The following is a 24,941-nucleotide window of genomic DNA, read 5'->3' as shown; positions in this document are numbered from 1 at the left end:
GCAGTCTGCAATCTGACGAGAGCAGGCGCGTTCAGCTTAGGATGGCCATTGACAGCTTCATGCTTTTTATACTGTGCATTTAAGCATCAATAAATCCTTTTCGGAATCGGAACGGAAGGCGGCAACAGAGCAAAATGTCAACTGCACCCGGGATTCCCAGCCAGTCTCCCATGCTGGTACTTACCAGGCCCTAAGCTGGGTAGAAGTCTGCGATCTGACGAGAGCAGGCGCGTTCAGCTTAGGATGGCCATTGACAGCTTCACACTTTATATACTGTGGATTTAAGCATCAATAAATAATTTTCGGACTCGTAGCAGAAACAGAGCAAAATGTCAACTCCACCCGGGATTCCCAGCCAGTCTCCCATGCTGGTACTTACCAGGCCCGAAGCTGGGTAGCAGTCTGCGATCTCACGAGAACAGGCGCATTCAGCTTAGGATGGCCGTAGACATCTTCACACCCTGTATACTGTGGATTTAAGCATCAATAAATCCTTTTCGGAATCGGAGCGTAAGGCGGCAACAGAGCAAAATGTCAACGACACCTGGGATTCCCAGCCAGTCTCCCATGCTGGTACTTTCCGAGCCCTAAGCTGGGTAGCAGTCTGCGATCTGACGAGAGCAGGCACGTTCAGCTTAGGATGGCCGTTGACAGCTTCTTGCCCTTTATACTGTGCATTTAAGCATCAATAAATCCTTTTCGGAATCGGAAAAGGAAGGCGGCAACAGAGCAAAATGTCAACGGCAGCCGGGATTCCGAGCCAGTGTCCCATGCCGGTACTTACCGGGCCCTAAGATCTGTACCAGTCTGCGATCTGACAAGAGCAGGCGCGTTAAGCTTAGGATGGCTGTCGACAGCTTCACACCTTGTATACTGTGGATTTAAGCATCAATAAATTCTTTTCGGAATCGGAGCGGAAAGCAGCAATAGAGCAAAAAGTCAACGGCACCCGGGATTCCCAGCCAGTCTCCCATGCTGGTACTTACCGGGCCCTAAGCTGGTTAGCAGTCTGCGATCTGACGAGAGCAGGCGCGTTCAGCTTAGGATGGCCATTGACAGCTTCAAGCTTTTTATACTGTGCATTTAAGCATCAATAAATCCTTTTCGGAATCGGAGAGGAAGGCGGCAACAGAGCAAAATGTCAATAGCACCTTGGATTGCCAGCCAGTCTCCCATGCCCGTACTTGCCTGGCAGCAGTCTGCGATCTGACAAGAACAGGCACATTCAGCTTAGGATAGCCGTAGACGGCTTCACACCCTGTATATTGTGGATTTAAGCATCAATAAATCCTTTTCCGAATCGGAGCGGAAGGCGGCTACAGATTAAAATGTCAACTGCACCCGGGATTCCCAGCCAGTCTCCCATGCTGGTACTTACCAGGCCCTAAGCTGGGTAGAAGTCTGCGATCTGACGAGAGCAGGCGCGTTCAGCTTAGGATGGCCGTTGACAGCTTCACACTTTGTGTACTGTGGATTTAAGCATCAATAAATAATTTTCGGAATCGGAGCAGAAACAGAGCAAAATGTCAACTGCACCCGGGATTCCCAGCCAGTCTCCCATGCTGGTACTTACCAGGCCCGAAGCTGGGAAGCAGTCTGCGATCTGACGAGAGCAGGCGCGTTCAGCTTAGGATGGCCATTGAAAGCTTCTTGCTTTTTATACTGTGCATTTAAGCATCAATAAATCCTTTTCGGAATCGGAGAGGAAGGCGGCAACAGAGCAAAATGTCAATAGCACCTTGGATTGCCAGCCAGTCTACCATGCCCGTACTTGCCGGGCAGCAGTCTGCGATCTGACAAGAACAGGCACATTCAGCTTAGGATAGCCGTAGACGGCTTCACACCCTGTATATTGTGGATTTAAGCATCAATAAATCCGTTTCGGAATCGGAGCAAAATGTCTACAGAGCTACAGAGCAAAATGTCAACAACACCTGAGATTCCCAGCCAGTCTCCCATGCTGGTACTTACCGGGCCCTAAGCTGGGTAAAAGTCTGCGATCTGACAAGAACAGGCACATTCAGCTTAGAATAGCCGTAGACGGCTTCACACCCTGTATACTGTGGATTTAAGCATCAATAAATCCTTTTCCAAATCGGAGCGGAAGGCGGCTACAGAGCAAAATGTCAACAACACCTGGGATTCCCAGCCAGTCTCCCATGCTGGTACTTACCGGGCCCTAAGCTGGGTAGCAGTCTGCGATCTGACGAGAGCAGGCGCGTTTAGCTTAGGAAGGCCGTTGACAGCTTCACACTTTGTATACTGTGGATTTAAGCATCAATAAATAATTTTCGGAATCGGAGCAGAAACAGAGCAAAATGTCAACTGCACCCGGGATTCCCAGCCAGTCTCCCATGCTGGTACTTAACGGGCCCTAAGCTGGGTAGCAGTCTGCGATCTGACGAGGGCAGGCGCGTTCAGCTTAGGATGGCCGTTGACAGCTTCACGCCCTTTATACTGTGCATTTAAGCATCAATAAATCCTTTTCCGAATCGGAGCGGAAGGCGGCAACAGATTAAAGTGTCAACTGCACCCGGGATTCCCAGCCAGTTTCCAATGCTGGTACCTACCAGGCCCTAAGCTGGGAAGCAGTCTGCGATCTGACGAGAGCAGGCGCGTTCAGCTTAGGATGGCCGTTGACAGCTTCACACTTTGTATACTGTGCATTTAATCATCAATAAATCCTTTTCGGAATCGGAACGGAAGGCGGCAACAGGGCAAAATGTCAACGGCAACCGGGATTCCCAGCCAGTGTCCCATGCCGGTACTTACCGGGCCCTTAGATCTGTACCAGTCTGCGATCTGATGAGAGCAGGCGCGTTCAGCTTAGGATGGCCGTTGACAGCTTCTCGCCCTTTATACTGTGCATTTAGGCATCAATAAATCCTTTTCGGAATCGGAACGGAAGGCGGCAACAGAGCAAAATGTCAACGGCAGCCGGGATTCCCAGCCAGTCTCCCATGCCAGTACTTACCGGGCCCTAAGCTGGGTAGCAGTCTGCGATCTGACGAGAGCAGGCACGTTCAGCTTAGGATGGCCGTTGACATCTTCATGCCTTGTATACTGTGGATTTAAGCATCAATAAATACTTTTTTTTAATCGGAGAGGAAGGCTGCAACAGATCAAAATGTCAATAGCACCTTGGATTGCCAGCCAGTCTCCCATGCCCGTATTTGCCGGGCAGCAGTCTGCGATCTGACAAGAACAGGCGCATTCAGCTTAGGATAGCCGTAGACGGTTTCACACCCTGTATATTGTGGATTTAAGCATCAATAAATCCTTTTCGGAATCGGAGCAAAATGTCTACAGAGCTACAGAGCAAAATGTGAACAACACCTGAGATTCCCAGCCAGTCTCCCATGCTGGTACTTACCGGGCCCTAACCTGGGTAGCAGTCTGCGATCTGACGAGAGCAGGCGCGTTCAGCTTAGGATGGCCGTTAACAGCTTCATGCCCTTTATACTGTGCATTTTAGCATCAATAAATACTTTTCCGAATCGGAGCGGAAGGCGGCAACAGATTAAAATGTCAACTGCACCCGGGATTCCCAGCCAGTCTCCCATGCTGGTTCTTACCAGGCCCTAAGCTGGGTAGCAGTCTGCGATCTGCTGAGAGCAGGCACGTTCAGCTTAGGATGGCCGTTGACAGCTTCACATTTTGTATACTATGCATTTAAGCATCAATAAATCCTTTTCGGAATCGGAACGGAAGGCGGCAACAGAGCAAAATGTCAACGGCAGCCGGGATTCCCAGCCAGTCTCCCATGCTGGTACTTACCGGGCCCTAAGCTGGGTAGCAGTCTGCGATCGGACGAGAGGAGGCGCATACAGCTAAGGATGGCTGTTGACAGCTTCTCGCCCTTTATACTGTGCATTTAAGCATCAATAAATCCTTTTCGGAATTGGAACGGAACGGAAGGCGGCAACAGAGCAAAATGTCAACGGCAGCCGGGATTCCCAGCCAGTGTCCCATGCCGGTACTTACCGGGCCCTAAGATCTGTACCAGTCTGCGATCTGACGAGAACAGGCGCATTCAGCTTAGGATGGCCGTAGACATCTTCACACCCTGTATACTGTGGATTTAAGCATCAATAAATCCTTTTCGGAATCGGAGCGTAAGGCGGCAACAGAGCAAAATGTCAACGGCAGCCGGGATTCCCAGCCAGTGTCCCATGCCGGTACTTACCGGGCCCTAAGATCTGTACCAGTCTGCGATCTGACGAGAGCAGGCGCGTTAAGCTTAGGATGGCCGTCGACAGCTTCACACCTTGTATACTGTGGATTTAAGCATCAATAAATTCTTTTCGGAATCGAAGCGGAGGGCAGCAATAGAGCAAAATGTCAACGGCACCTGGGATTCCCAGTCAGTCTCCCATGCCAGTACTTACCGGGCCCTAAGCTGGGTAGCAGTCTGCGATCTGACGAGAGCAGGCGCGTTCAGCTTAGGATGGTCGTTGACAGCTTCTCGCCCTTTATACTGTGCATTTAAGCATCAATAAATCCTTTTCGGAATCGGAACGGAAGGCGGCAACAGAGCAAAATGTCAACGGCAGCCGGGATTCCCAGCCAGTGTCTCATGCCGGTACTTACCGGGCCCTAAAATCTGTACCAGTCTGCAATCTGACGAGAGCAGGCGAGTTAAGCTTAGGATGGCCGTCGACAGCTTCACACCTTGTATACTGTGGATTTAAGCATCAATAAATTATTTTCGGAATCGGAGCGGAAGGCAGCAATAGAGCAAAATGTCAAAAGCACCCAGGATTCCCAGCCAGTCTCCCATGCCAGTACTTACCGGGCCCTAAGCTGGGTAGCAGTCTGCGATCTGCTGAGAGCAGGCGCGTTCAGCTTAGGATGGCCGTTGACAGCTTCACATTTTGTATACTGTGCATTTAAGCATCAATAAATCCTTTTCGGAATAGAAACGGAAGGCGGCAACAGAGCAAAATGTCAACGGCAGCCGGGATTCCCAGCCAGTCTCCCATGCTGGTACTTACCGGGCCCTAAGCTGGGTAGCAGTCTGCGATCTGACGAGAGCAGGCCCGTTCAGCTTAGGATGGCCGTTGACAGCTTCTCGCCCTTTATACTGTGCATTTAAGCATCAATAAGTCCTTTGCGGAATCGGAACGGAAGGCGGCAACAGAGCAAAATGTCAACGGCAGCCGGGATTCCCAGCCAGTGTCCCATGCCGGTACTTACCGGGCCCTAAGATCTGTACCAGTCTGCGATCTGACGAGAACAGGCGCATTCAGCTTAGGATGGCCGTAGACATCTTCACACCCTGTATACTGTGGATTTAAGCATCAATAAATCCTTTTCGGAATCGGAGCGTAAGGCGGCAACAGAGCAAAATGTCAACGACACCTGGGATTCCCAGCCAGTCTCCCATGCTGGTACTTAACGGGCCCTAAGCTGGGTAGCAGTCTGTGATCTGACGAGAGCAGGCGCGTTCAGCTTAGGATGGCCGTTGACAGCTTCACACTTTGTATACTGTGGATTTAAGCATCAATAAATAATTTTCGGAATCGGAGCAGAAACAGAGCAAAATGTCAACTGCACCATGGATTCCCAGCCAGTCTCCCAAGCTGGTACTTACCAGGCCCGAAGCTGGGAAGCAGTCTGCGATCTGACGAGAACAGGCGCATTTAGCTTAGGATGGCCGTAGACATCTTCACACCCTGTATACTGTGCATTTAAGCATCAATAAATCCTTTTCAGAATCGGAACGGAAGGCGGCAACAGATTAAAATGTCAACTGCACCCGGGATTCCCAGCCAGTCTCCCATGCTGGTACTTACCAGGCCCTAAGCTGGGTAGCAGTCTGCGATCTGATGAGAGCAGGCGCGTTCAGCTTAGGATGGCCGTTGACAGCTTCTCGCCCTTTATACTGTGCATTTAAGCATCAATAAATCCTTTTCGGAATCGGAACGGAAGGCGGCAACAGAGCAAAATGACAACGGCAGCCGGGATTCCCAGCCAGTCTCCCATGCTGGTACTTACCGGGCCCTAAGCTGGGTAGCAGTCTGCGATCTGACGAGAGCAGGCGCGTTCAGCTTAGGATGGCCGTTGACAGCTTCTCGCCCTTTATACTGTGCATTTAAGCATCAATAAATCCTTTTCGGAATCGGAACGGAAGGCGGCAACAGAGCAAAATGTCAACGGCAGCCGGGATTCCCAGCCAGTGTCCCATGCCGGTACTTACCGGGCCCTAAGATCTGTACCAGTCTGCGATCTGACGAGAACAGGCGCATTCAGCTTAGGATGGCCGTAGACATCTTCACACCCTGTATACTGTGGATTTAAGCATCAATAAATCCTTTTCGGAATCGGAGCGTAAGGCGGCAACAGAGCAAAATGTCAATGACACCTGGGATTCCCTGCCAGTCTCCCATGCTGGTACTTAACGGGCCCTAAGCTGGGTAGCAGTCTGCGATCTGACGAGAGCAGGCGCGTTCAGCTTAGGATGGCCGTTGACAGCTTCACACTTTGTATACTGTGGATTTAAGCATCAATAAATAATTTTCGGAATCGGAGCAGAAACAGAGCAAAATGTCAACTGCACCCGGGATTCCCAGCCAGTCTCCCATGCTGGTACTTACCAGGCCCGAAGCTGGGAAGCAGTCTGCGATCTGACGAGAACAGGCGCATTCAGCTTAGGATGGCCGTAGACATCTTCACACCCTGTATACTGTGCATTTAAGCATCAATAAATCCTTTTCAGAATCGGAACGGAAGGCGGCAACAGAGCAAAATGTCAACTGCACCCGGGATTCCCAGCCAGTGTCCCATGCCGGTACTTACCGGGCCCTAAGATCTGTACCAGTCTGCGATCTGACGAGAGCTGGCGCGTTAAGCTTAGGATGGCCGTCGACAGCTTCACACCTTGTATCCTGTGGATTTAAGCATCAATAAATTATTTTCGGAATCGGAGCGGAAGGCAGCAATAGAGCAAAATGTCAACGGCACCTGGGATTCCCAGCCAGTCTCCCCTGCCAGTACTTACCGGGCCCTAAGCTGGGTAGCAGTCTGCGATCTGACGAGAGCAGGCGCGTTCAGCTTACGATGGCCATTGACAGCTTCATGCTTTTTATACTGTGCATTTAAGCATCAATAAATCCTTTTCGGAATCGGAGAGGAAGGCGGCAACAGAGCAAAATGTCAATAGCACCTTGGATTGCCAGCCAGTCTCCCATGCCCGTACTTGCCACGCAGCAGTCTGCGATCTGACAAGAACAGGCACATTCAGCTTAGGATAGCCGTAGACGGCTTCACACCCTGTATACTGTGGATTTAAGCATCAATAAATCATTTTCGGAATCGAAGCGAAAGGCGGCTACAGAGCAAAAAGTGAACACCACCTGGGATTCCCAGCCAGTCTCCCATGCTGGTACTTAACGGGCCCTAAGCTGGGTAGCAGTCTGCGATCTGACGAGAGCAGGCGCGATCAGCTTAGGATGGCCGTTGACAGCTTCACACTTTGTATACTGTGGATTTAAGCATCAATAAATAATTTTCGGAATCGGAGCAGAAACAGAGCAAAATGTCAACTGCACCCGGGATTCCCAGCCAGTCTCCCATGCTGGTACTTACCAGGCCCGAAGCTGGGAAGCAGTCTGCGATCTGACGAGAACAGGCGCATTCAGCTTAGGATGGCCGTAGACATCTTCACACCCTGTATACTGTGGATTTAAGCATCAATAAATCCTTTTCGGAATCGGAGCGTAAGGCGGCAACAGAGCAAAATGTCAACGGCAGCCGGGATTCCCAGCCAGTGTCCCATGCCGGTACTTACCGGGACCTAAGATCTGTACCAGTCTGCGATCTGACAAGAGCAGGCGCGTTAAGCTTAGGATGGCCGTCGACAGCTTCACACCTTGTATACTGTGGATTTAAGCATCAATAAATTATTTTCGGAATCGGAGCGGAGGGCAGCAATAGAGCAAAATGTCAACGGCACCTGGGATTCCCAGCCAGTCTCCCATGCCAGTACTTACCACGCCCTAAGCTAGGTAGCAGTCTGCGATCTGACGAGAGCAGGCGCGTTCAGCTTAGGATGGCCATTGACAGCTTCATGCTTTTTATACTGTGCATTTAAGCATCAATAAATCCTTTTCGGAATCGGAGAGGAAGGCGGTAACAGAGCAAAATGTCAATAGTTCCTTGGATTGCCAGCCAGTCTCCCATGCCCGTACTTGCCGGGCAGCAGTCTGCGATCTGACAAGAACAGGCACATTCAGCTTAGGATAGCCGTAGACGGCTTCACACCCTGTATACTGTGGATTTAAGCATCAATAAATCCTTTTCGGAATCGAAGCGGAAGGCGGCTACAGAGCAAATTGTCAACAACACCTGGGATTCCCAGCCAGTCTCCCATGCTGATACTTACCGGGCCCTAAGCTGGGTAGCAGTCTGCGATCTGACGAGAGCAGGCGCGTTCAGCTTAGGATGGCCGTTGACAGCTTCCCACTTTGTATACTGTGGATTTAAGCATCAATAAATAATTTTCGGAATCGGAGCAGAAACATAGCAAAATGTCAACGGCAGCCGGGATTCCAGCCAGTCTCCCATGCTGGTACTTACCAGGCCCGAAGCTGGGTAGCAGTCTGCGATCTGCCGAGAACAGGCGCATTCAGCTTAGGAAGGCCGTAGACGTCTTCACACCCTGTATACTGTGGATTTAAGCATCAATAAATCCTTTTCGGAATCGGAGCGGAAGGCGGCAACAGAACAAAATGTCAACGACACCTGGGATTCCCAGCCAGTCTCCCATTCTGGTACTTACCGGGCCCTAAGCTGGGTAGCAGTCTGCGATCTGACGAGAGCAGGCACGTTCAGCTTAGGATGGCCGTTGACAGCTTCTCGCCCTTTATACTGTGCATTTAAGCATCAATAAATCCTTTTCGGAATCGGAACGGAAGGCGGCAACAGAGCAAAATGTCAACGGCAGCCGTGATTCCCAGCCAGTGTCTCATGCCGGTACTTACCGGGCCCTAAGATCTGTACCAGTCTGCGATCTGACGAGAGCAGGCGCGTTAAGCTTAGGATGGCCGTCGACAGCTTCACACCTTGTATACTGTGGATTTAAGCATCAATAAATTCTTTTCGGAATCGGAGCGGAAGGCAGCAATAGAGCAAAATGTCAACAGCACCCGGGATTCCCAGCCAGTCTCCCATGCCAGTACTTACCGGGCCCTAAGCTGTGTAGCAGTCTGCGATCGGACAAGTGCAGGCGCGTTCAGCTTAGGATGGCCATTGACAGCTTAATGCTTTTTTATACTGTGCATTTAAGCATCAATAAATCCTTTTCGGAATCGGAGAGGAAGGCGGCAACAGAGCAAAATGTCAATAGCACCTTGGATTGCCAGCCAGTCTCTCATGCCCGTACTTGCCGGGCAGCAGTCTGCGATCTGACAAGAACAGGCACATTCAGCTTAGGATAGCCGTAGACGGCTTCACACCCTGTATACTGTGGATTTAAGCATCAATAAATCCTTTTCGGAATCGGAGCGGAAGGCGGCTACAGAGCAAAATATCAACAACACCTGGGATTCCCAGCCAGTCTCCCATGCTGGTACTTACCGGGCCTAGGCTGGGTAGCGGTCTGCGATATGACGAGAGCAGGCGCGTTCAGCTTAGGATGGCCGTTGACAGCTTCGCGCCCTTTATACTGTGCATTTAAGCATCAATAAATAATTTTCCGAATCGGAGCGTAAGGCGGCAACAGAGCAAAATGTCAACTGCACCCGGGATTCCCAGCCAGTCTCCCATGCTGGTACTTACCGGGCCCTAAGCTGGGTAGCAGTCTGCGATCTGACGAGAGCAGGCGCGTTCAGCTTAGGATGGCCGTTGACAGCTTCTCGCCCTTTATACTGTGCATTTAAGCATCAATAAATCCTTTTCGGAATCGGAACGGAAGGCGGCAACAGAGCAAAATGTCAACGGCAGCCGGGATTCCCAGCCAGTGTCCCATGCCGGTACTTACCGGGCCCTAAGATCTGTACCAGTCTGCGATCTGACGAGAACAGGCGCATTTAGCTTAGGATGGCCGTAGACATCTTCACACCCTGTATACTGTGCATTTAAGCATCAATAAATCCTTTTCAGAATCGGAACGGAAGGCGGCAACAGATTAAAATGTCAACTGCACCCGGGATTCCCAGCCAGTCTCCCATGCTGGTACTTACCAGGCCCTAAGCTGGGTAGCAGTCTGCGATCTGACGAGAGCAGGCGCGTTCAGCTTAGGATGGCCGTTGACAGCTTCATATTTTGTATACTGTGCATTTAAGCATCAATAAATCCTTTTCGGAATCGAAACGGAAGGCGGCAACAGAGCAAAATGTCAACGGCAGCCGGGATTCCCTGCCAGTCTCCCATGCTGGTACTTACCGGGCCCTAAGCTGGGTAGCAGTCTGCGATCTGACGAGAGCAGGCGCGTTCAGCTTAGGATGGCCGTTGACAGCTTATTGCCCTTTATACTGTGCATTTAAGCATCAATAAATCCTTTTCGTAATCGGAACGGAAGGCGGCAACAGAGCAAAATGTCAACGGCAGCCGGGATTCCCAGCCAGTGTCCCATGCCGGTACTTACCGGGCCCTAAGATCTGTACCAGTCTGCGATCTGACGAGAACAGGCGCATTCAGCTTAGGATGGCCGTAGACATCTTCACACCCTGTATACTGTGGATTTAAGCATCAATAAATCCTTTTCGGAATCGGAGCGTAAGGCGGCAACAGAGCAAAATGTCAATGACACCTGGGATTCCCAGCCAGTCTCCCATGCTGGTACTTAACGGGCCCTAAGCTGGGTAGCAGTCTGCGATCTGACGAGAGCAGGCGCGTTCAGCTTAGGATGGCCATTGACAGCTTCACACTTTGTATACTGTGGATTTAAGCATCAATAAATAATTTTCGGAATCGGAGCAGAAACAGAGCAAAATGTCAACTGCACCCGGGATTCCCAGCCAGTCTCCCATGCTGGTACTTACCAGGCCCGAAGCTGGGAAGCAGTCTGCGATCTGACGAGAACAGGCGCATTCAGCTTAGGATGGCCGTAGACATCTTCACACCCTGTATACTGTGCATTTAAGCATCAATAAATCCTTTTCAGAATCGGAACGGAAGGCGGCAACAGAGCAAAATGTCAACGGCAGCCGGGATTCCCAGCCAGTGTCCCATGCCGGTACTTACCGGGCCCTAAGATCTGTACCAGTCTGCGATCTGACGAGAGCTGGCGCGTTAAGCTTAGGATGGCCGTCGACAGCTTCACACCTTGTATACTGTGGATTTAAGCATCAATAAATTATTTTCGGAATCGGAGCGGAAGGCAGCAATAGAGCAAAATGTCAACGGCACCTGGGATTCCCAGCCAGTCTCCCCTGCCAGTACTTACCGGGCCCTAAGCTGGGTAGCAGTCTGCGATCTGACGAGAGCAGGCGCGTTCAGCTTACGATGGCCATTGACAGCTTCATGCTTTTTATACTGTGCATTTAAGCATCAATAAATCCTTTTCGGAATCGGAGAGGAAGGCGGCAACAGAGCAAAATGTCAATAGCACCTTGGATTGCCAGCCAGTCTCCCATGCCCGTACTTGCCAGGCAGCAGTCTGCGATCTGACAAGAACAGGCACATTCAGCTTAGGATAGCCGTAGACGGCTTCACACCCTGTATACTGTGGATTTAAGCATCAATAAATCATTTTCGGAATCGAAGCGGAAGGCGGCTACAGAGCAAAAAGTGAACACCACCTGGGATTCCCAGCCAGTCTCCCATGCTGGTACTTAACGGGCCCTAAGCTGGGTAGCAGTCTGTGATCTGACGAGAGCAGGCGCGTTCAGCTTAGGATGGCCGTTGACAGCTTCACACTTTGTATACTGTGGATTTAAGCATCAATAAATAATTTTCGGAATCGGAGCAGAAACAGAGCAAAATGTCAACTGCACCCGGGATTCCCAGCCAGTCTCCCATGCTGGTACTTACCAGGCCCGAAGCTGGGAAGCAGTCTGCGATCTGACGAGAACAGGCGCATTCAGCTTAGGATGGCCGTAGACATCTTCACACCCTGTATACTGTGGATTTAAGCATCAATAAATCCTTTTCGGAATCGGAGCGTAAGGCGGCAACAGAGCAAAATGTCAACGGCAGCCGGGATTCCCAGCCAGTGTCCCATGCCGGTACTTACCGGGCCCTAAGTTCTGTACCAGTCTGCGATCTGACGAGAGCAGGCGCGTTAAGCTTAGGATGGCCGTCGACAGCTTCACACCTTGTATACTGTGGATTTAAGCATCAATAAATTCTTTTCGGAATCGAAGCGGAGGGCAGCAATAGAGCAAAATGTCAACGGCACCTGGGATTCCCAGCCAGTCTCCCATGCCAGTACTTACCGGGCCCTAAGTTGGGTAGCAGTCTGCGATCTGACGAGACCAGGCGCGTTCAGCTTAGGATGGCCGTTGACAGCATCTCGCCCTTTATACTGTGCATTTAAGCATCAATAAATCCTTTTCGGAATCGGAACGGAAGGCGGCAACAGAGCAAAATGTCAACGGCAGCCGTGATTCCCAGCCAGTGTCTCATGCCGGTACTTACCGGGCCCTAAAATCTGTACCAGTCTGCGATCTGACGAGAGCAGGCGAGTTAAGCTTAGGATGGCCGTCGACAGCTTCACACCTTGTATACTGTGGATTTAAGCATCAATAAATTCTTTTCGGAATCGGAGCGGAAGGCAGCAATAGAGCAAAATTTCAACAGCACCCAGGATTCCCAGCCAGTCTCCCATGCCAGTACTTACCGGGCCCTAAGCTGGGTAGCAGTCTGCGATCGGACGAGTGCAGGCGCGTTCAGCTTAGGATGGCCATTGACAGCTTCATGCTTTTTATACTGTGCATTTAAGCATCAATAAATCCTTTTCGGAATCGGAGAGGAAGGCGGCAACAGAGCAAAATGTCAATAGCACCTTGGATTGCCAGCCAGTCTCCCATGCCCGTACTTGCCGGGCAGCAGTCTGCGATCTGACAAGAACAGGCACATTCAGCTTAGGATAGCCGTAGACGGCTTCACACCCTGTATACTGTGGATTTAAGCATCAATAAATCCTTTTCGGAATCGGAGCGGAAGGCGGCAACAGAGCAAAATGTCAACAACACCTGGGATTCCCAGCCAGTCTCCCATGCTGGTACTTACTAAGCTGGGTAGCAGTCTGCGATCTGACGAGAGCAGGCGCGTTCAGCTTAGGATGGCCGTTGACAGCTTCATGCCCTTTATACTGTGCATTTAAGCATCAATAAATAATTTTCCAAATCGGAGCGGAAGGCGGCAACAGAGCAAAATGTCAACTGCACCCGGGATTCCCAGCCAGTGTCCCATGCCGGTACCTACCGGGCCCTAAGATCTGTACCAGTCTGCGATCTGACGAGAGCAGGCGCGTTAAGCTTAGGATGGCCGTTGACAGCTTCACACTTTGTATACTGTGGATTTAAGCATCAATAAATAATTTTCGGAATCGGAGCAGAAACAGAGCAAAATGTCAACTGCACCCGGGATTCCCAGCCAGTCTCCCATGCTGGTACTTACCAGGCCCGAAGCTGGGAAGCAGTCTGCGATCTGACGAGAACAGGCGCATTCAGCTTAGGATGGCTGTAGACATCTTCACACCCTGTATACTGTGGATTTAAGCATCAATAAATCCTTTTCGGAATCGGAGCGTAAGGCAGCAACAGAGCAAAATGTCAACGGCAGCCGGGATTCCCAGCCAGTGTCCCATGCCGGTACTTACCGGGCCCTAAGATCTGTACCAGTCTGCGATCTGACGAGAGCAGGCGCGTTAAGCTTAGGATGGCCGTCGACAACTTCACACCTTGTATACTGTGGATTTAAGCATCAATAAATTCTTTTCGGAATCGGAGCGGAGGGCAGCAATAGAGCAAAATGTCAACGGCACCTGGGATTCCCAGCCAGTCTCCCATGCCAGTACTTACCGCGCCCTAAGCTGGGTAGCAGTCTGCGATCTGACGAGAGCAGGCGCGTTCAGCTTAGGATGGCCATTGACAGCTTCATGCTTTTTATACTGTGCATTTAAGCATCAATAAATCCTTTTCGGAATCGGAGAGGAAGGCGGCAACAGAGCAAAATGTCAATAGTTCCTTGGATTGCCAGCCAGTCTCCCATGCCCGTACTTGCCGGGCAGCAGTCTGCGATCTGACAAGAACAGGCACATTCAGCTTAGGATAGCCGTAGACGGCTTCACACCCTGTATACTGTGGATTTAAGCATCAATAAATCCTTTTCGGAATCGAAACTGAAGGCGGCTACAGAGCAAATTGTCAACAACACCTGGGATTCCCAGCCAGTCTCCCATTCTGGTACTTAGCGGGCCCTAAGCTGGGTAGCAGTCTGCGATCTGACGAGAGCAGGCACGTTCAGCTTAGGATGGCCGTTGACAGCTTCTTGCCCTTTATACTGTGCATTTAAGCATCAATAAATCCTTTTCGGAATCGGAACGGAAGGCGGCAACAGAGCAAAATGTCAACGGCAGCCGGGATTCCCAGCCAGTGTCTCATGCCGGTACTTACCGGGCCCTAAGATCTGTACCAGTCTGCGATCTGACGAGAGCAGGCGCGTTAAGCTTAGGATGGCCGTCGACAGCTTCACACCTTGTGTACTGTGGATCTAAGCATCAATAAATTCTTTTCGGAATCGGAGCGGAAGGCAGCAATAGAGCAAAATGTCAACAGCACCCGGGATTCCCAGCCAGTCTCCCATGCCAGTACTTACCGGGCCCTAAGCTGTGTAGCAGTCTGCGATCGGACAAGTGCAGGCGTGTTCAGCTTAGGATGGCCATTGACAGCTTAATGCTTTTTTATACTGTGCATTTAAGCATCAATAAATCCTTTTCGGAATCGGAGAGGAAGGCGGCAACAGAGCAAAATGTCAATAGCACCTTGGATTGCCAGCCAGTCTCTCATGCCCGTACTTGCCGGGCAGCAGTCTGCGATCTGACAAGAACAGGCACATTCAGCTTAGGATAGCCGTAGACGGCTTCACACCCTGTATACTGTGGATTTAAGCATCAATAAATCCTTTTCGGAATCGGAGCGGAAGGCGGCTACAGAGCAAAATGTCAACAACACCTGGGATTCCCAGCCAGTCTCCCATGCTGGTACTTACCGGGCCTAAGCTGGGTAGCGGTCTGCGATCTGACAAGAGCAGGCGTGTTCAGCTTAGGATGGCCGTTGACAGCTTCGCGCCCTTTATACTGTGCATTTAAGCATCAATAAATAATTTTCCGAATCGGAGCGGAAGGCGGCAACAGAGCAAAATGTCAACTGCACCCGGGATTCCCAGCCAGTCTCCCATGCTGGTACTTACCGGGCCCTAAGCTGGGTAGCAGTCTGCGATCTGACGAGAGCAGGCGCGTTCAGCTTAGGAAGGCCGTTGACAGCTTCACACTTTGTATACTTTGTATACTGTGTATACTGTGTATGCATTTAAGCATCAATAAATCCTTTTCGGAATCGGAAACGGAAAATGAAACGGAAGGCGGCAACAGAGCAAAATGTCAACGGCAGCCGGGATTCCCAGCCAGTGTCCCATGCCGGTACTTACCGGGCCCTAAGATCTGTACCAGTCTGCGATCTGACAAGAGCAGGCGCGTTAAGCTTAGGATGGCCGTCGACAGCTTCACACCTTGTATACTGTGGATTTAAGCATCAATAAAGCAAAATGTCAACGGCACCCGGGATTCCCAGCCAGTCTCCCATGCCAGTACTTACCGGGCCCTAAGCTGGGTAGCAGTCTGCGATCTGACGAGAGCAGGCACGTTCAGCTTAGGATGGCCGTTGACAGCTTCTTGCCCTTTATACTGTGCATTTAAGCATCAATAAATCCTTTTCGGAATCGGAGAGGAAGGCGGCAACAGAGCAAAATGTCAATAGCACCTTGGATTGCTAGCCAGTCTCCCATGCCGGTACTTGCCGGGCAGCAGTCTGCGATCTGACAAGAACAGGCACATTCAGCTTAGGATAGCCGTAGACGGCTTCACACCCTGTGTACTGTGGATTTAAGCATCAATAAATCATTTTCGGAATCGGAGCGGAAGGCGGCTACAGAGCAAAATGTCAACAACACCTGGGATTCCCAGCCAGTCTCCCATGCTGGTACTTACCGGGCCCTAAGCTGGGTAGCAGTCTGCGATCTGACGAGAGCAGGCGCGTTCAGCTTAGGATGGCCGTTGACAGCTTCACACTTTGTATACTGTGCATTTAAGCATCAATAAATAATTTTCGGAATCGGAGCAGAAACATAGCAAAATGTCAACAGCAGCAGGGATTCCCAGCCAGTCTCCCATGCTGGTACTTACCAGGCACGAAGATGGGTAGCAGTCTGCGATCTGACGAGAACAGGCGCATTCAGCTTAGGATGGCCGTAGACATCTTTACACCTTGTATACTGTGGATTTAAGCATCAATAAATCCTTTTCGGAATCGGCGCGGAAGGCGGCAACAGAACAAAATGTCAACGACACCTGGGATTCCCAGCCAGTCTCCCATGCTTGTACTTACCAGGCCCTAAGCTGGGTAGCAGTCTGCGATCTGACGAGAGCAGGCGCGTTCAGCTTAGGATGGCCGTAGACATCTTTACACCCTGTATACTGTGGATTTAAGCATCAATAAATCCTTTTCGGAATCGAAGCGGAAGGCGGCTACAGAGCAAAATGTCAACAATACCTGGGATTCCCAGCCAGTCTCCCATGCTGGTACTTACCGGGCCCTAAGCTGGTTAGCAGTCTGCGATCTGACGAGAACAGGCACGTTCAGCTTAGGATGGCCGTTGACAGCTTTTCAACCTTTATACTGTGCATTTAAGCATCAATAAATCCTTTTCGGGATCGGAACGGAAGGCGGCAACAGAGCAAAATGTCAACGGCAGCCGGGATTCCCAGCCAGTGTCCCATGCCGGTACTTACCGGGCCCTAAGATCTGTACCAGTCTGCGATCTGACGAGAGCAGGCGCGTTAAGCTTAGGATGGCCGTCGACAGCTTCACACCTTGTATACTGTGGATTTAAGCATCAATAAAGCAAAATGTCAACGGCACCCGGGATTCCCAGCCAGTCTCCCATGCCAGTACTTACCGGGCCCTAAGCTGGGTAGCAGTCTGCAATCTGACGAGAGCAGGCACGTTCAGCTTAGGATGGCCGTTGACATCTTCACGCTTTGTATACTGTGGATTTAAGCATCAATAAATATTTTTTTTAATCGGAGAGGAAGGCGGCAACAGAGCAAAATGTCAATAGCACCTTGGATTGCCAGCCAGTCTCTCATGCCCGTACTTGCCGAGCAGCAGTCTGCGATCTGACAAGAACAGGCGCATTCAGCTTAGGATAGCCGTAGACGGCTTCACACCCTGTATATTGTGGATTTAAGCATCAATAAATCCTTTTCGGAATCGGAGCAAAATGTCTACAGAGCTACAGAGCAAAATGTCAACAACACCTGAGATTCCCAGCCAGTCTCCCATGCTGGTACTTACCGGGCCCTAAGCAGTTTAGCAGTCTGCGATCTGACGAGAGCAGGCGCGTTAAGCTTAGGATGGCTGTTGACAGCTTCACGCCCTTTATACTGTGCATTTAAGCATCAATAAATCCATTTCCGAATCTGAGCGGAAGGCGGCAACAGATTAAAATGTCAACTGCACCTGGGATTCCCTGCCAGTCTCCCATGCTGGTACTTACCAGGCCCTAAGCTGGGTAGCAGTCTACGATCTGACGAGACCAGGTGTGTTCAGCTTAGGATGGCGGTTGACAGCTTCGCACTTTGTATACTGTGCATTTAAGCATCAATAAATCCTTTTCAGAATCGGAACGGAAGGCGGCAACAGAGCAAAATGTCAACGGCAGCCGGGATTCCCAGCCAGTGTCCCATGCCGGTACTTACCAGGCCCTAAGATCTGTACCAGTCTGCGATCTGACGAGAGCAGGCGCGTTAAGCTTAGGATGGCTGTTGACAGCTTCACACCTTGTATACTGTGGATTTAAGCATCAATAAATTCTTTTCGGAATCGGAGCAATAGAGCAAAATGTCAACGGCAACTGGGATTCTCAGCCAGTCTCCCATGCCAGTACTTACCGGGCCCTAAGCTGGGTAGCAGTCTGCGAACTGACGAGAGCAGGCGCGTTCAGCTTCGGATGGCCATTGACAGCTTCATGCTTTTTATACTGTGCATTTAAGCATCAATAAATCCTTTTCGGAATCAGAACGGAAGGCGGCAACAGAGCAAAATGTCAACTGCACCCGGGATTCCCAGCCAGTCTCCCATGATGGTACTTACTGGGCCCTAAGCTTGGTAGCAGTCTGCGATCTGACGAGAGCAGGCACGTTCAGCTTAGGATGGCCGTTGACATCTTCACGCCTTGTATATTGTGGATTTAAGCATCAATAAATATTTTTAATAATCGGAGAGGAAGGCGGCAACAGAGCAAAATGTCAATGGCACCTTGGATTGCCAGCCAGTCTCCCATGCCGGTATCTGTCGGGCAGCAGTCTGCGATCTGAGGAGAGCAGACACGTTCAGGCTTAGGATGGCCGTTGACAACTTCACACCCTGTATATTGTGGATTTAAGCATCAATAAATCCTTTTCCGAATCGGAGCGGAAGGCGGCAACAGATTAAAATGTCAACTGCACCCGGGATTCCCAGCCAGTCTCCCATGCTGGTACTTACCAGGCCCTATACTGGGTAGCAGTCTGCGATCTGACAAGAGCAGGCGCGTTCAGCTTAGGATGGCCGTTGACAGCTTCACACTTTGTAAACTGAGGATTTAAGCATCAATAAATAATTTTCGGAATCGGAGCAAAATGTCAACTGCACTCGGGATTCCCAGCCAGTCTCCCATGCTGGTACTTACCAGGCCCGAAGCTGGGTAGCAGTCTGCGATCTGACGAGAACAGGCGCATTCAGCTTAGGATGGCCGTAGACATCTTCACACCCTGTATACTGTGGATTTAAGCATCAATAAATCCTTTTCGGAATCGGAGCGTAAGGCGGCAACAGAGCAAAATGTCAACGACACCCGGGATTCCCAGCCAGTCTCCCATGCTGGTAGTTACCGGGCCCTAAGCTGGGTAGCAGTCTGCGATCTGACGAGAGCAGGCGCGTTCAGCTTAGGATGGCCGTTGACAGCTTCTCGCCCTTTATACTGTGCATTTAAACATCAATAAATCCTTTTCGGAATCGGAACGGAACGGAAGGCGGCAACAGAGCAAAATGTCAACGGCAGCCGGGATTCCCAGCCAGTGTCCCATGCCGGTACTTACCGGGCCCTAAGATCTGTAACAGTCTGCGATCTGACGAGAGCAGGCGCGTTAAGCTTAGAATGGCCGTCGACAGCTTCACACCTTGTATACTGTGGATTTAAGCATCAATAAATTATTTTTGGAATCGGAGCAGAAGGCAGCAATAGAGCAAAATGTCAACGGCACCCGGGATTCCCAGCCAGTCTCCCATGCCAGTACTTACCGGGCCCTAAGCTGGGTAGCAGTCTGCGATCTGACGAGAGCAGGCGCGTTCAGCTTAGGATGGCCGTTGACATCTTCACGCCTTGTATACTGTGGATTTAAGCATCAATAAATATTTTTTTTAATCGGAGAGGAAGGCGGCAACAGAGCAAAATGTCAATAGCACCTTGGATTGCAAGCCAGTCTCCCCTGCCCGTACTTGCCGGGCAGCAGTCTGCGATTTGACAAGAACAGGCGCATTCAGCTTAGGATAGCCGTAGACGGCTTCACACCCTGTATATTGTGGATTTAAGCATCAATAAATCCTTTTCGGAATCGGAGCGGAAGGCGGCAACAGATTAAAATGTCAACTGCACCAGGGATTCCCAGCCAGTCTCCCATGCTGGTACATACCAGGCCCTAAGCTGGGTAGCAGTCTGCGATCTGACGAGAGCAGGCGCGTTCAGCTTAGGATGGCCGTTGACAGCTTCTTGCCCTTTATACTGTGCATTTAAGCATCAATAAATCCTTTTCGGAAGGCTGCAACAGAGCAAAATGTCAACGGCAGCCGGGATTCCCAGCCAGTACTTACCGGGCCCTAAGATCTGTAACAGTCTGCGATCTGACGAGAGCAGGCGCGTTAAGCTTAGGATGGCCGTCGACAGCTTCACACCTTGTATACTGTGGATTTAAGCATCAATAAATTCTTTTCGGAATCGGAGCGGAAGGCAGCAATAGAGCAAAATGTCAACAGCACCCGGGATTCCCAGCCAGTCTCCCGTGCCAGTACTTACCGGGCCCTAAGCTGGGTAGCAGTCTGCGATCTGACGAGAGCAGGCACGTTCAGCTTAGGATGGCCGTTGACATCTTCACGCCTTGTATACTGTGGATTTAAGCATCAATAAATATTTTTTTTAATCGGAGAGGAAGGCGGCAACAGATCAAAATGTCAATAGCACCTTGGATTGCCAGCCAGTCTCCCATGCCCGTACTTGCCGGGCAGCAGTCTGCGATCTGACAAGAACAGGCGCATTCAGCTTAGGATAGCCGTAGACGGCTTCACACCCTGTATATTGTGGATTTAAGCATCAATAAATCCTTTTCGGAATCGGAGCAAAATGTCTACAGAGCTACAGAGCAAAATGTCAACAACACCTGAGATTCCCAGCCAGTCTCCCATGCTGGTACTTACCGGGCCCTAAGCTGGGTAGCAGTCTGCGATCTGATGAGAGCAGGCGCGTTCAGCTTAGGATGGCCGTTAACAGCTTCACGCCCTGTGTATTGTGGATTTAAGCATCAATAAATCCTTTTTCCGAATAGGAGCGGAAGGCGGCAACAGATTAAAATGTCAACTGCACCCGGGATTCCCAGCCAGTCTCCCATGCTGGTACTTACCAGGCCCTAAGCTGAGTAGCAGTCTGTGATCTGACAAGAGCAGGCACGTTCAGGCTTAGGATGGCCGTTGACAGCTTCACACCCTGTGTATTGTGGATTTAAGCATCAATAAATCCTTTTTCCGAATAGGAGCGGAAGGCGGCAACAGATTAAAATGTCAACTGCACCCGGGATTCCCAGCCAGTCTCCCATGCTGGTACTTACCAGGCCCTAAGCTGGGTAGCAGTCTGCGATCTGAAGAGAGCAGGCGCGTTCAGCTTAGGATGGCCGTTGACAGCTTCACAATTTGTATACTGTGGATTTAAGCATCAATAAATAATTTTCGGAATCGGAGCAGAAACAGAGCAAAATGTCAACTGCACCCGGGATTCCCAGCCAGTCTCCCATGCTGGTACTTACCAGGCCCGAAGCTGGGTAGCAGTCTGCGATTTGACGAGAACAGGTGCATTCAGCTTAGGATGGCCGTAGACATCTTCACACCCTGTATACTGTGGATTTAAGCAACAATAAATCCTTTTCGGAATCGGAGCGGAAGGCGGCAACAGAGCAAAATGTCAACGACACCTGGGATTCCCAGCCAGTCTCCCATGCTGGTACTTACCGGGCCCTAAGCTGGGTAGCAGTCTGCGATCTGACGAGAGCAGGCGCGTTCAGCTTAGGATGGCCGTTGACAGCTTCTCGCCCATTATACTGTGCATTTAAGCATCAATAAATCCTTTTCGGAATCGGAACGGAAGGCGGCAACAGAGCAAAATGTCAACGGCAGCCGGGATTCCCAGCCAGTGTCCCATGCCGGTACTTACCGGGCCCTAAGATCTGTACCAGTCTGCGATCTGACGAGAGCAGGCGCGTTAAGCTTAGGATGGCCGTCAAAAGCTTCACACCTTGTATACTGTGGATTTAAGCATCAATAAATTATTTTCGGAATCGGAGCGGAAGGCAGCAATAGAGCAAAATGTCAACGGCACCTGGGATTCCCAGCCAGTCTCCCATGCCAGTACTTACCGGGCCCTAAGCTGGGTAGCAGTCTGCGATCTGACGAGAGCAGGCGCGTTCAGCTTAGGATGGCCATTGACAGCTTCATGCTTTTTATACTGTGCATTTAAGCATCAATAAATCCTTTTCGGAATCGGAGAGGAAGGCGGCAACAGAGCAAAATGTCAATAGCACCTTGGATTGCCAGCCAGTCTTCCATGCCCGTACTTGCCGGGCAGCAGTCTGCGATCTGACAAGAACAGGCACATTCAGCTTAGGATAGCCGTAGAAGGCTTCACACCCTGTATACTGTGGATTTAAGCATCAATAAATCCTTTTTGGAATCGAAGCGGAAGGCGGTTAAAGAGCAAAATGTCAACAACACCTGGGATTCCCAGCCAGTCTCCCATGCTGGTACTTACCGGGCCCTAAGCTGGGTAGCAGTCTGCAATCTGACGAGAGCAGGCGCGTTAAGCTTAGGATGGCCGTCGACAGCTTCACACCTTGTATACTGTGGATTTAAGCATCAATAAATTCTTTTCGGAATCGGAGCCGAAGGCAGCAATAGAGCAAAATATCAACGGCACCCGGGATTGCCAGCCAGTCTCCCATGCTGGTACTTACCGGGCCCTAAGCTGGGTAGCAGTCTGCGATCTGACGAGAGCAGGCGCGTTCAGCTTAGGATGGCCGTTGACATCTTCATGCCTTGTATACTGTGGATTTAAGCATCAATAAATATTTTTTTTAATATGAGCGGAAGGCAGCAATAGAGCAAAATGTCAACGGCACCGGTGATTTCCAGCCAGTCTCCCATTCCAGTACTTGCCGGGCAGCAGTCTGCGATCTGACAAGAACAGGCGCATTCAGCTTAGGATAGCCGTAGACGGCTTCACACCCTGTATATTGTGGATTTAAGCATCAATAAATCCTTTTCGGAATCGGAGCAAAATGTCTACAGAGCTACAGAGCAAAATGTCAACAACAACTGAGATTCCCAGCCAGTCTCCCATGCTGGTACTTACCGAGCCCTAAGCTGGGTAGCAGTCTGCGATCTGACAATAGCAGGCGCGTTCAGCTTAGGATGGCCGTTGACAGCTTCACACTTTGTATACTGTGCATTTAAGCATCAATAAATCCTTTTCGGAATCGGAACGGAAGGCGGCAACAGAGCAAAATGTCAACTGCACCCGGGATTCCCAGCCAGTCTCCCATGCCGGCACTTACTGTGCCCTAAGCTGGGTAGCAGTCTGCGATCTGACGAGAGCAGGCGCGTTCAGCTTAGGATGGCCGTTGACATCTTCACGCCTTGTATATTGTGGATTTAAGCATCAATAAATATTTTTTTAATCGGAGAGGAAGGCGGCAACAGAGCAAAATGTCAATGGCACCTTGGATTGCCAGCCAGTCTCCCATGCCAGTAACTGCCGGGCAGCAGTCTGCGATCTGAGGAGAGCAGGCACGTTCAGGCTTAGGATGGCCGTTGACAGCTTCACACTTTGTATACTGTGGATTTAAGCATCAATAAATCCTTTTCCGAATCGGAGGGGAAGGCGGCAACAGATTAAAATGTCAACTGCACCCGGGATTCCCAGCCAGTCTCCCATGCTGGTACTTACCAGGCTCCAAGCTGGGTAGCAGTCTGCGATCTGACGAGAGCAGGCGCGTTCAGCTTAGGATGGCCGTTGACAGCTTCACACTTTGTATACTGTGGATTTAAGCATCAATAAATAATTTTCGGAATCGGAGCAGAATGTCAACTGCACCCGGGATTCCCAGCCAGTCTCCCATGCTGGTACTTACCAGGCCCGAAGCTGGGTAGCAGTCTGCGATCTGACGAGAACAGGCGCATTCAGCTTAGGATGGCCGTTGACAGCTTCACGCCCTTTATACTGTGCATTTAAGCATCAATAAATCCTTTTCGGAATCGGAGCGGAAGGCGGCTACAGAGCAAAATGTCAACAACACCTGGGATTCCCAGCCAGTCTCCCATGCTGGTACTTACCGGGCCCTAAGCTGGGTAGCAGTCTGCAATCTGACGAGAGCAGGCGAGTTCAGCTTAGGATGGCCGTTGACATCTTCATGCCTTGTATATTGTGGATTTAAGCATCAATAAATATTTTTATTAATCGGAGAGGAAGGCGGCAACAGAGCAAAATGTCAATGGCACCTTGGATTGCCAGTCAGTCTCCCATGCCGGTAACTGCCGGGCAGCAGTCTGCGATCTGAGGAGAGCAGGCACGTTTAGGCTTAGGATGGCCGTTGACAGCTTCACACCCTGTATATTGTGGATTTAAGTATCAATAAATCCTTTTCCGAATCGGAGCAGAAGGTGGCAACAGATTAAAATGTCAACTGCACCCGGGATTCCCAGCCAGTCTCCCATGCTGGTACTTACCGGGCCCTAAGCTGGGTTGCAGTCTGCGATCTGACGAGAGCAGGCGCGTTCAGCTTAGGATGGCCGTTGACAGCTTCACACTTTGTATACTGTGGATTTAAGCATCAATAAATAATTTTCGGAATCGGAGCAAAATGTCAACGGCAGCCGGGATTCCCAGCCAGTCTCCCATGCTGGTACTTACCAGGCCCGAAGTTGGGTAGCAGTCTGCGATCTGACGAGAACAGGCGCATTCAGCTTAGGATGGCCATAGACATCTTCACACCCTGTATACTGTGGATTTAAGCATCAATAAATCATTTTCGGAATCGGAGCGGAAGGCCGCAACAGAACAGAATGTCAACGACACCTGGGATTCCCAGCCAGTGTCTCATGCCGGTACTTACCGGGCCCTAAGATCTGTACCAGTCTGCGATCTGACGAGAGCAGGCGCGTTAAGCTTAGGATGGCCGTCGACAGCTTCACACCTTGTATACTGTGGATTTAAGCATCAATAAATTATTTTCGGAATCGGAGCGGAAGGCAGCAATAGAGCAAAATGTCAATGGCAGCCGGGATTCCCAGCCAGTCTCCCATGCCAGTACTTACCGGGCCCTAAGCTGGGTAGCAGTCTGCGATCTGACGAGAGCAGGCGCGTTCAGCTTAGGATGGCCATTGACAGCTTCATGCTTTTTATACTGTGCATTTAAGCAT

At 50.6% G+C, this 24,941-nt stretch overlaps 17 pseudogenes; all 17 read right to left on the bottom strand.

Annotated features, from left to right (window-relative positions):
- Nucleotides 1–937: 937 nt before the first annotated feature.
- LOC130352380 (5S ribosomal RNA) lies at nucleotides 938–1,057 on the bottom strand (annotated as a pseudogene).
- Nucleotides 1,058–2,925: 1,868 nt separating this feature from the next.
- On the bottom strand, nucleotides 2,926–3,045 carry LOC130353047 (5S ribosomal RNA; annotated as a pseudogene).
- A 1,294-nt stretch (nucleotides 3,046–4,339) lies between these two features.
- On the bottom strand, nucleotides 4,340–4,459 carry LOC130321548 (5S ribosomal RNA; annotated as a pseudogene).
- A 1,287-nt stretch (nucleotides 4,460–5,746) lies between these two features.
- LOC130327657 (5S ribosomal RNA) lies at nucleotides 5,747–5,866 on the bottom strand (annotated as a pseudogene).
- A 2,468-nt stretch (nucleotides 5,867–8,334) lies between these two features.
- LOC130352858 (5S ribosomal RNA) lies at nucleotides 8,335–8,454 on the bottom strand (annotated as a pseudogene).
- A 276-nt stretch (nucleotides 8,455–8,730) lies between these two features.
- Nucleotides 8,731–8,850, bottom strand: LOC130322719 (5S ribosomal RNA; annotated as a pseudogene).
- An 878-nt stretch (nucleotides 8,851–9,728) lies between these two features.
- Nucleotides 9,729–9,848, bottom strand: LOC130352592 (5S ribosomal RNA; annotated as a pseudogene).
- A 284-nt stretch (nucleotides 9,849–10,132) lies between these two features.
- On the bottom strand, nucleotides 10,133–10,252 carry LOC130349115 (5S ribosomal RNA; annotated as a pseudogene).
- Nucleotides 10,253–15,712: 5,460 nt separating this feature from the next.
- Nucleotides 15,713–15,832, bottom strand: LOC130318237 (5S ribosomal RNA; annotated as a pseudogene).
- A 272-nt stretch (nucleotides 15,833–16,104) lies between these two features.
- Nucleotides 16,105–16,224, bottom strand: LOC130319545 (5S ribosomal RNA; annotated as a pseudogene).
- A 479-nt stretch (nucleotides 16,225–16,703) lies between these two features.
- Nucleotides 16,704–16,823, bottom strand: LOC130331010 (5S ribosomal RNA; annotated as a pseudogene).
- A 647-nt stretch (nucleotides 16,824–17,470) lies between these two features.
- Nucleotides 17,471–17,590, bottom strand: LOC130323434 (5S ribosomal RNA; annotated as a pseudogene).
- A 1,866-nt stretch (nucleotides 17,591–19,456) lies between these two features.
- Nucleotides 19,457–19,576, bottom strand: LOC130318911 (5S ribosomal RNA; annotated as a pseudogene).
- Nucleotides 19,577–20,626: 1,050 nt separating this feature from the next.
- On the bottom strand, nucleotides 20,627–20,746 carry LOC130346797 (5S ribosomal RNA; annotated as a pseudogene).
- Nucleotides 20,747–21,430: 684 nt separating this feature from the next.
- On the bottom strand, nucleotides 21,431–21,550 carry LOC130313260 (5S ribosomal RNA; annotated as a pseudogene).
- A 284-nt stretch (nucleotides 21,551–21,834) lies between these two features.
- On the bottom strand, nucleotides 21,835–21,954 carry LOC130335578 (5S ribosomal RNA; annotated as a pseudogene).
- A 2,833-nt stretch (nucleotides 21,955–24,787) lies between these two features.
- Nucleotides 24,788–24,907, bottom strand: LOC130352553 (5S ribosomal RNA; annotated as a pseudogene).
- Nucleotides 24,908–24,941: the final 34 nt, after the last annotated feature.

Source organism: Hyla sarda, chromosome 1 (genome assembly GCF_029499605.1).
Source record: "Hyla sarda isolate aHylSar1 chromosome 1, aHylSar1.hap1, whole genome shotgun sequence".
NCBI lineage: Eukaryota > Metazoa > Chordata > Amphibia > Anura > Hylidae > Hyla > Hyla sarda.
This window is presented reverse-complemented; position numbering and strand designations above follow the sequence as displayed.